The following is a 10,934-nucleotide window of genomic DNA, read 5'->3' on the forward strand; positions in this document are numbered from 1 at the left end:
CAGAATTCCATAGGAAGCTCAGGACTGTGTACCACAGGCATCCCCAAACTGCGGCCCTCCAGATGTTTTGGCCTACAACTCCCATGATCCCTAGCTAACAGGACCAGTGGTCAGGGAAGATGGGAATTGTAGTCCAAAAACATCTGGAGGGCCGAAGTTTGGGGGTGCCTGGTACACCACAACAAGCAGTGAATCCCTCAAGGTCTTAATCCGAGATTTTCTCCAGTGCTATAGCTTTCCCCAGAGGCCCCTCCATGTAGATCAGGCATCCCAAACTTCGGCCCTCCACATGCTTTGGACTACAATTCCCATATTCTCCGACCACTGGTCTTGTTAGCTAGGGATCATGGGAGTTGTAGGCCAAAACATCTGGAGGGCCGCAGTTTAGGGATGCCTGATGTAGATTCTCTGATAAGTAAGCTGACTACTCTAACTGATTCCACATTCCATGCATTTAAATGGTTTCTCCCCGCTGTAGATTCTCTGATGATGAATGAGGTGAGTACTCTGCCAAGAGGTCTTTCTCCACTCTCTGCATTTAAATGGTTTCTCCCCTCTGTGAGTTCTTTTATGATGAGTACGCTGACTACTCAGACTCTCAACACTCTATGCATTCAAACGTCTTCTCCCGTGTGTGGGTTCTTTGATGTTTAGTAAGGCTACCGCTCTGTGTAAAGCTCTTTCCGCACTCCACACATTTAAACGGCTTCTCCCCAGAGTGTTTCCTTTGATGTACAGTAAGTTTACTGCTCTGTGTAAAGCTCTTTCCGCACTCCATGCATTTAAATGGCTTCTCCCCGGTGTGCGTCCTTTGATGTGTAGTAAGATTACTGCTCACTCTAAATCTCATTCCACATTCCATGCATTGATACCGCTTCTCCCCTGTGTGGATTGTTTGATGTTCAGTAAGGTTACTGTTCGCTCTAAATTTCATTCCACATTCCATGCATTCAAATGGTTTCTCTCCTGTGTGGGTTCTCAAATGTCTGCAAAGGCTACTCCTCCTATTAAAGCACTTTCCACACTCCCTGCATTTAAATGGCTTCTCCCTTGCGTGGGTTTTCTGATGTGTAATAAGGTTACAGCTCAGACTGAAGCTCTTCCCACACTCCATACATGTATATGATTCCATCACGGTGTATGTTCTTTTTTCAGGCATTCTGGGTCCCTTGTGATTTCCAAGCACCTCTTTTCCAACTTCAGGCTTGGCTGCTGCTGCCTCCGTATGTGGTTCCCTATGTAGCTCGTTGTTTTGTACATCATCTGCAGAGTGTGGAAGGAAAGGGGAAAGCATGTTTTATCTCTTTTCTTTTTCATCCTTTAAAAATGTAATACATTTATTTATTTACATTTATTTCAATCACTAAACAGAAAAAATTATTCCCAAGAACCAGGGGGAAAGTACCATTTTTTCAGTGTATAACACGTCCCCGTGTATAAGTTGTTGTTGTTTAGTCGTTTAGTCGTGTAATACATTTATTTATTTACATTTATTTAAATCACTAAAACAGAAAAAATTATTCCCAAGAACTAGGGGGAAAGTACCATTTTTTCAGTGTATAACACGTCCCCGTGTATAAGTTGTTGTTGTTTAGTCGTGTAATACATTTATTTATTTACATTTATTTAAATCACTAAAACAGAAAAAAAATATTCCCAAGAACTAGGGGGAAAGTACCATTTTTTCAGTGTATAACACGTCCCCGTGTATAAGTTGTTGTTGTTTAGTCGTTTACTCGTGTAATACATTTATTTATTTACATTTATTTAAATCACTAAAACAGAAAAAAAATATTCCCAAGAACTAGGGGGAAAGTACCATTTTTTCAGTGTATAACACGTCCCCGTGTATAAGTTGTTGTTGTTTAGTCGTTTACTCGTGTAATACATTTATTTATTTACATTTATTTAAATCACTAAAACAGAGAAAATTATTCCCAAGAACTAGGGGGAAAGTACCATTTTTTCAGTGTATAACACGTCCCCGTGTATAAGTTGTTGTTGTTTAGTCGTTTAGTCATGTCCGACTCTTCGTGACCCCATGGACCAGAGCACGCCAGGCACTCCTGTCTTGCACTGCCTCCTGCAGTTTGGTCAAACTCATGTTCGTAGCTTCGAGAACGTGTATAAGACAACCCCTATTTTGGGGGACTCACAATTAAGAAAATGGGGGGAGATTGCCCACAGTTGTTGAGCTTTTTTTTATAGGAGGGATTGCAGAAAATCGCTCACCCACCTGACCGACGCTGCCACACGCATGTGTCGCAAAAGCCAACTATTGTATATCACACCATCAGCAGAAGCCGCCGATTACCCGCCCAATTGCCGCAGCGACAGCCAATCAACCGCAGCCCTTGCCGCAGCCACCAATAACATGACCTATAGTCGCTTAATATCTCCAGCTTGCGGAAGCAACCAATCCCACATCCCCACTATGCACTATCCATGTACAGTGGTACCTCGGGTTACAGACACTTCAGGTTACAGACTCCGCTAACCCAGAAATCGTACCTCGGGTTAAGAACTTTGCTTCAGGATGAGAACAGAAATCGTGCTCTTGCGGCGCGGCAGCAGCAGGAGGCCCCATTAGCTAAAGTGGTGCTTCAGGTTAAGAACAGTTTCAGGTTAAGAACGGACCTCCGGAACAAATTAAGTTCTTAACCCGAGGTACCACTGTATAAGACTCCCCCAAATTTTTCAAACGATTTTTTAAATAAAAAAAAAACCTCGTCTCATACACTGAAAACTACGGCACATCTCTTGTTGTATATGAATAGTTTTATAAGATCTGGTCAATAATAACAATGATTATATTAGCTTATTATAGAAGTACACATAATTCAACCTGGTAAGACACTGAAAGATGGGTATTCTTTGTAATCCCTGGAATAATAAGTTTATTGATAATACTGTAGTCCTTTGCTGCCTTCAATTTGTTTTAATACTACAGTAGTGCCTCGACTTACGAAGGCAATCCGTTCCGTGGCGCTCCTCGTAAGTCAAAGTCTTTGGTCGTCAAAGCGTCTGTTTTGCGCATGCGCGATTGTGCACTTCTGTGCATGCGCAGAATGCGCGCGCGGCAAAAAGACTTCTGGGTCTGCCGACTTCGTAAGTTGAAACCTTCGGAAGTTGAGTCATTCGGATGTCGAGGTACCACTGTATTAGTATTTTATTGTACCTTGCTTTTAAGAAGAATCACATTTAATTTCAAGGCAGAAACAATCACAGACTGAGCCCAATTAGGTGTTTCTCAGATTTTTTGCATCTCTGTGATTGCCCCCTGTGATTGACCTGCTGAAATCAAGGTCACCTTTTGAACATTCCAGAATCCCACACAACCTCTTATTCCTTTCTGGTCCATATACCACATGATGTCATTAAAATTAGATGTGCATGATATCTTCTCCTTTCCAACAACAGTGGTATATACATTTCTACAAGAATAAGGAGAATAACAGACGTCTAGGAAAGCTGGGAAAGAGGCCAAACTGGGAAGATCACTGCCTGCTCTGTGATCCCAATGACTTTAGTGGCAGTCACAAAATTCCAGGGATTAAACCTAGGTGTGGTTTAGTGGTTAAGACCGGTGGACTCATAATCTGGGGAACCGGGTTTGTGTCTCCGCTCCTCCACATGCAGCTGCTGGGTGACCTTGGGCTAGTCACACTTCTCTCTGGAGGCTCTCAGCCTCACTCACCTCACAGAGTGTTTGTTGTGGGGGAGGAGGGGAAAGGAGAATGTTAGCCTCTTTGAGACTCCTTAGGGTAGTGATAAAATGGGATATCAAATCCAAACTCTTCTTCTTCTTCTAAGACCATCTACATAAAAAACATGTCACCAGGTCCCTGAAAAGAAGCTTGGTTTGGAAACTGCTTTCAACGTAGCAGACAGGTGAGTAAATTACGAAGATGGCTCCCAAACAAAATTAATTCCTACCAGATAATGTCTCTCTTCTCCTTCCCAACAGATCTTCTCCTTTCCAACAGGAATTGAGGTCTGACTCTATCAAGGAATCAGAGAAGGGGGCTTATGTTTGGTCACATAATACTCAGCAATTCGAAATTGAGCCTTTTAAAAGCTAACAAGAGGTATTATTTTGATTTTGCGACTTCTGCATGGAGTGAATAGAACACGTCTGTGTCCTGTGTCCCAGCAAGATCACTATGGAATGCTGCTGTGGAATGTAATAATCCAGCTGTTTTCATTGGAACTGCTATCATTTTATCGCACTGAATGTAAAATCAGCCTGGGAGCCAGTCCTTCTCCTCCAAAAGCAAGCCTGGGGTACCCTTCAAAGTTACTTATCCGTGGGTAATCTTTATTTTATGGCGATTAAAATTCAAGCTGCTGCAATAGATTTGTGGAGTCAGAAATGGTCCAATCCCCATCCATTCCCACAAAGAAAGGCCTCAAAAGATGATCTCAAGGTCCAGGTAGGTTCAGATGTAAAGAGGCGGTCCTTGATGTATTGCTGCCCTGAGCTATCCTGAATGGTCCTGAGGCCCTAAATAGGGAACAGGGACTTCTTTGCAGTGGCTCCCCATCTGTGGAATGCTCTCCCCAGGGAGGTTCACCTGGCGCCTTCATGATACACCTTTAGGGGCCAGGCAAAAAACGTTCCTCTTCAACCAGGCCTTTAGCTGATTAACAACCTATACACTTTTATATGTGTTTATTGGAGGGGGTGGGGTGGGCCAGGAGGCTATTGTGTTTATTATTTATTTATACATACCCCGCCCACCTGGGCAGCTCCCAACAGAATATTATTATTATTAATAATAAAAAGCAATAAAACATCAAACATAAAAAACTTCCTAAACAGGGTTGCCTTCAGATATCTTCTAAAAGTCAGATAGTTGTTTATTTCCTTGACATCTCATGGGAGGGTGTTCCACAGGGCGGGTGCCACTACTGAGAAGGCCCTCTGCCTGGTTCCTTGGAACCACCAGAAGGCCCTCGGAGCTGGGCCTCAGTGTCCAGGCTGAGCGATGTAGGCGGAGACGCTCCCTCAGGTATACTGGGCGGAGGCCGTTTTGTTTTTATCATGTACTATGTATTTTGCTTTTCATGATGTGAACCACCCTGAGATCTGCAGATGAAGGGCAGTATACAAATTTAATAAAGAAAAAAGAAAAAATCTCAAAGGAAGAATTTTTGCAGAACCTACTGCCTAGAACAGGCATCCCCAAACTTCGGCCCTCCAGATGTTTTGGACTACAACTCCCATCTTCCCCGACCACTGGTCCTGTTAGCTAGGGATCATGGGAGTTGTAGGCCAAAACATCTGGAGGGCCGCAGTTTGGGGATGCCTGGCCTAGAATCATAGAATTGTAGAGTTGGGAGGGGTCCCAAGGGATCATCTAGTCCAACCCCCCACAGTGCAGGAATCTCAGCTCAAGCATCCATGACAGGTAGCCATGCAACCTCTGCTTAAAAAGCCTCCAAGGAAGGAGAGCCCACCACCTCTTGTGGGAGACCGGTCCACTGCTGAACAGCTCTTTCTGTCAGAATGTTTTCCTGTATATTTAGCTGAAATCTCCTTTCCTGTGACTTGAATCCATTGCTTCTCTGGAGCAGGAGAAAACAAGCTTGTTCCCTCTTACCTGATCTACCCAGCTTCCCAGGGGATGCCAGACACTGAAACTAAGATCTTTTGTGAGCCAACCAGGTGTTCTCCCACCAAGCTACACATGCCCCGCATGCCCATTTCCACGATAGCATCCCTGCAGTACAGGAATAAATGCCACAAATAGCAAATCTATACCTTCAGAATAAAGCAGCAACCAAGGAAAAAAAGTGTCCTTACCAAGCGAGGCCACCATCTCATAATTCTCCTCCATGACTTCCCTGTGCAGAGCCCTTTGGCCAGGATCCAGCAGGGCCCACTCCTCTTCTGTGAAAAACACAGCCACCTCCTCAAAGGTTAAGAGAGCCTGGAAGGTCATCAGGCCCTGGAAGTAGGAAAAACACGGTAACAGATTCACCATGCACCACCCTCCTGATAGGAAGGGTAACACAGTGGTTGGATGTTCTCCTTTTGAGATCTTTCGATGATGGCCACCAAGATCGTTGGCTCGGAAAGAGTACTTGACAAATTCAAGGAGAGTAAAAGCTCTCAGTGGCTACGAGCCAGGACAGCTATCGCCGGCTTCCAAAATTTGAAGCAGTATACCTGCTGGGAATCACAAGAGGGGAGAGGGCTATTGGACTCAGGTCTCACCTACAGGGCTTCCCACAGGCACCTGTGTGGCACCATCTGGCAGGATGTTCTGATATAACGCCAAACGTGGAGACAACAAGGCATTATATATCTATATCTATATAGTGTACAGTGGTACCTCTACTTACGAATTTAATGCGTTCCGAACGCACATTTGTAAGTCGAAAAAAATTGTAAGTCGAATCCCATAGGAATGCATTGGGAGAAAAAATTCGTAAGTAGAAGCAACCCTATCTAAAAATTCGTAAGTAGAAAAAATCCTATCTAAACCGCATCCAAGATGGCGGACGGAGCTCCATTCGTAAGTAGAAACATTCGTAAGTAGAGTTATTCGTAAGTAGAGGTACCACTGTATTTATATCTATACGCACACACAAACACACGTATATATTTACAGGTAGGTAGCCGTGTTGGTCTGGGTCGAAGTAAAATAAAAAAATTCCTTCAGTAGCACCTTAAAGACCAACTAAGTTTTTATTTTGGTATAAGCTTTCGTGTGCATGCACACTTCTTCAGATACGGGATAGGTCATGGGTTAGGACAGGGTATGCCCAGCCACAAGGATAAGCCGGGAGGTGGGGGGAGGAGGGGGCGGCATACCTCATGGGTCGGGTTAGGGTGGGGACAACCACAGGGATGAGCCGGGGTGGGGGGAGGAGGGGGCAGGATAGGTCATGGGTCGGGACAGGGTGGGGGGAGTCACAGGGATGAGCCTGTGTAAACAGAACACGCGTAAAACATTTCAACAAAATGAAGGGGGACTCTGAAGGTGAGGGGAGTCTGGTGGGGGACTCTGAGGGTCCATTTAACAGACTGAGCCCCAGCAACGCGTGGCCGGGCCAGATAGTTATATATAAAATTATATACCCAGCACATAGAACCTTACAAAAGGACAATATGAGTGGACTCTCAGTGCCCTTAGCACAGCAAAAAGACCGATACTGATGAATTGGAAAAATAAAAATGCGGCTCCCTTCTACGATTGGATTGGAGACTTATACAAACTCACAACATATGAACAACTTGCATATAAATGCAGACTTGCCATGGAGAAATTTGATGATATTTGGAATCCATTCTTGCAAACAGAGCTCGCGTACAGAGCTCGAGCGGCACCACGCATGCGCCATCTGTACGGCGCACGAGCACGCGCCCCCAGGTGGATTGCCAATGGCGCCGCCCAAAGGTCGTACGGACAGCGGTGGAGGGTGCAGCCGCAGCGGAGGATCCTCTGCACGCGTCTTGGGTAGCATGATGGTGGCGGGGTGAGCCCCCCGTGGGGTGCCTTCTTGTCACCCCCTCAAAGATGGCACCCAAGGCGATCTGCCTCCCGCCCCCCTTTGCTCTGCCCCTGCTTGCAAATACTGTAATAGGAAACGATCTGGTGAAATACAATAACTACCTTGCAAAGTATGCAGTTTGGGGTTTCCCCCCTCCCCCCTTTATTTTCCCTTCTACACGGGTTTGGTTTCTCTTTTTGTTTATGTCTCACCATGTTTAGTGCACATATAATTATGTACTTTATGAACTTTATATTTGTTGGAAGCCGCCCAGAGGGGCCGGCGAAACCCAGCCAGATGGGCGGGGTGTAAATTAATAATAATAATAATAACAACTTTAAATAAATATTTTTATTAGTATTATAAAAAGACATATTCTTTCAGAGCCCCCCCCCCACTCAGCCCACAGAGACTCAATCCAAGCTGCTCACTCTTGCCTCTCCCAAAATAATCCTTTCCTTACCTGGGATGGCTGCCTGGGAGCTCTTTCTGATCCTTCTACAGGCGGTGCCTCGGAGGCCATTGTGCTGCCAGGAGGAGATGAAAGAAGAGGCCTAAACTGGACCACTCCTGGGACACCCAGAGTTGTTGTGAAGATGTCCTTTAAAATAGGGTGTAGCTTGCAAATGCCTGCAAAGGAGAGACAGGGGTGAAGAGGATTTCATCCTTCATCCTTTTGTTTCCTCCCTCTATGTATGCGTTTCCCAAACGTGGGTCTCCAGCTGCTTTTTTTGGACTACAACTCCCATCATCCCTAGCTAGGAGGACCAGTGGTTAAGGATGATGGGAATTGTAGTCCCAGCAGGAGACCCAAGTCTGGGAAACACTGATCTACATATATATGATCTGTGAATGACGAGTTCCATCAGTACTCAGCTGGTGGTCTTATTTCATTTGTTTGTTTGTTTGTATGTTTGTTTATTGTATTATAACTGATGTAAACTGCTTAAATAGTTGTTAGCATTGCCCTGGGCGCAAAATAGCCTGGCACCTGCACTGGGAAGGAGAGAACCACGTAGGTCACTTTCGGTTCCTTGGAGAAACGGTAGGAAATGAATTCAATAAACAAACAACCCAGACCAACCAACCAAGGTTTTGGATGTAAAAAAACAGTACGGCAAATCCCAGCCCCACCTCTCGCCATATAACTCCCCCCCCCCCCAAGGCTATGTCCCCTGAGCCAAATGGGGTGGGTCGGAAGATCCTGCGCTGAAAGCAAGGTGCGGTAGTTGGGTGACAACTTTGCAGCTGGAGAATCATAGAATCTTATAGTTGGGAGGTACCCAAGGGTCATCTAGTCCAACCCTCTGCAATGCAGGAATCTCAGCTCAAGCATCCCTGACAGGTGGCCATCCAAGCTCTGCTTAGAAACCTCCAAGGAAGGAGAGTCCACCACCTCTCGTGTGAGGCTGTTCCACTGCTGAACAGCTCTTACTGTCAGCAAGTTATTCCGTATCTCCTTTCATGTAACTTGAATCCATTGCTTCTCTGGAGCAGGAGAAAACAAGCTGGTTCCCTCTTCCATATGACAGGCAGCCCGTGAGATATTTAAGAAGAAGTCTGCAAACTGTCTGCAAGCACCCAGAGTCATTTTCCTCGCGTTTCCCCCTCTCTCCCAAGAAAGAGCGTCTTGCCCGCATCAATCCCCCACTACTCCATCTCCATAGCCTAAGACTACGGCGCTGATACTGGAAGGGCGGCGGCTTCGCGGTGGATCTTGCGCTGGGAACTGCTGCGCGCTTTGCTGCGCGCTTTACTGCGCGCGTTGCAAGTGGACTGCAGGGATGCACCTCTTCCCACGCTGCTCTATCACGGGGTTCCTAAATAGGGAAGCTGGGGGTGGGGCTCCTTTGGACCCTCCTCCAAAATCAAACCCTCCCCCCGCCCCTTCCACCTTGCGCACCCCTTTCTCCTTTGCCTACTCCAAGCTCCTTGTCTCTATCCAGGCCGAGTTAGGGATGGCGTCCCGCCCTTTCAGCAATCTCTCTCACACACACTCTCTCCTTCCTCCGCCTCCCTCGCTTTTTGAATCATACTTCCTGCCTCTCTAGGAAGCAGGGCTGGGCTCCTTTGCCCAAATCGGAAGACTTGAGGGGCAGGACCTGCCCCCACCCCCTTTGCAAGCCTTGGGAGTTTTACGCATGCGCGCTCCTGTTGGCAAACTGAAGATCTGACAGTAACAGCTGTTGGGCAGCGGAATGGACTTCCCTTACAAGGTGGTGGGCGGACTCTCCTTCCTTGGAGGTTTCTAAGCAGAGCTAGGATGGCAACCTGGCATGCATGCGTTAGCTGAGATGCTTGCATTGCAGGGGGTTGGACTAGATGACCCTTGGGTCCCTTCCAACTCTACGATTCTATGGTTATATGTATTAGCCTGGCGCCTTCTGTATGCAAGACAGATGCCCTGAAGCTGAGCCCTTTTGGAAGGGCTACAGCACAGAAGCTTTGCGTGCAGAAGAGAGACACCATTGCCAGGCCGTGTAGAGTACAGCTGCCACCTTTGTTCTGGCAAAATACAGGACAGGTGGGAAAACTTTTCTTTTTAATCTGATGCTGAAGTGACTTCAAAGCAATCCATTACAAGCTATTGTAGGGTGGCGCCTCTGGAATTTGTCACACACACATATTTGCAAATCTGCCTCCGTTTCGCTATCCAGATCTTAGACTTTCACACACCCTTTCAAACACAAGCATTTGGAGAGTATCCCTAACTTGGCAGAGAGGGGAGAGGGGTGGCTGAAAACTGTATCAATGCAGCATGTGGCATTTCACACTGAAATACGGGACAAACCTGCATTATGCAAACCTCCCTTCAAAAGGTGGAGATCACAAGAGTTAGCCATACTCAGATTCTTTTTCACAAAGTATGTTCCAGCAGCCTTAAGGGTTTTCAACGCAAAATCCGTTTCTCAACTCCTTTACGCTGCCAATGTCTGGCACAATGGGGCCTTGCCTAAGCTAGACAGCTTTCAGGCAAAATTTATACGATCTCTGCTACAGGTCCCTCACTGTGTTCCCAACTCCATACTTCTGTTAGAATCTGGTGAATGCCCAGTCTCAACTAAAGCATGCCCTAAAGGCTGCCCTAAAACATTGGCTCAGGATTTCAATGTTTGATCGGGAAAGGGTTTGTATCAGCATCTGACCAATGAGGAGTTCGTCAGCAAATGGCAGGAAACCATGGCTAGAAAAGCCACCTCTATTGGTCTGTCACCCCCCCCCTTCATTACCCGGGTTATGAAGGCGCTCTTAAAACATTAAAGTAAAGATTATGGGATAATACACGCAGTCTGTAGTCCGTTGGCAGTAGGAGTACAATATGGGCATATCTTTAAGTTAACACCTTACATTAGGAGCCTGACAGTACGAAATTATCGAAGGTTATTCACCAAAGCCGGACTAGAGGTTTTTCCTTCTGGAGTGTTGGATGGTAG

General features: G+C 46.1%; 1 pseudogene across 1 annotated transcript in view; it reads right to left on the bottom strand.

The window, feature by feature from the left end:
- LOC118081398 (uncharacterized) overlaps window positions 1–9,526 on the bottom strand; it is a 31,188-nt pseudogene extending 21,662 nt beyond the window's left edge. Inside the window, exons 1-5 of the transcript XR_015948292.1 lie at window positions 9,404–9,526; window positions 7,964–8,130; window positions 5,807–5,951; window positions 3,937–4,002; window positions 435–1,263 (exon numbers count right to left, since the gene is read on the bottom strand). The product of XR_015948292.1 is annotated as an uncharacterized LOC118081398 (transcript). The remainder of the gene's footprint in view (window positions 1–434; window positions 1,264–3,936; window positions 4,003–5,806; window positions 5,952–7,963; window positions 8,131–9,403) is intronic.
- Window positions 9,527–10,934: the final 1,408 nt, after the last annotated feature.

Source organism: Zootoca vivipara, chromosome 2 (genome assembly GCF_965207765.1).
Source record: "Zootoca vivipara chromosome 2, rZooViv2.hap1.1, whole genome shotgun sequence".
In the NCBI taxonomy this organism is placed as follows: domain Eukaryota; kingdom Metazoa; phylum Chordata; class Lepidosauria; order Squamata; family Lacertidae; genus Zootoca; species Zootoca vivipara.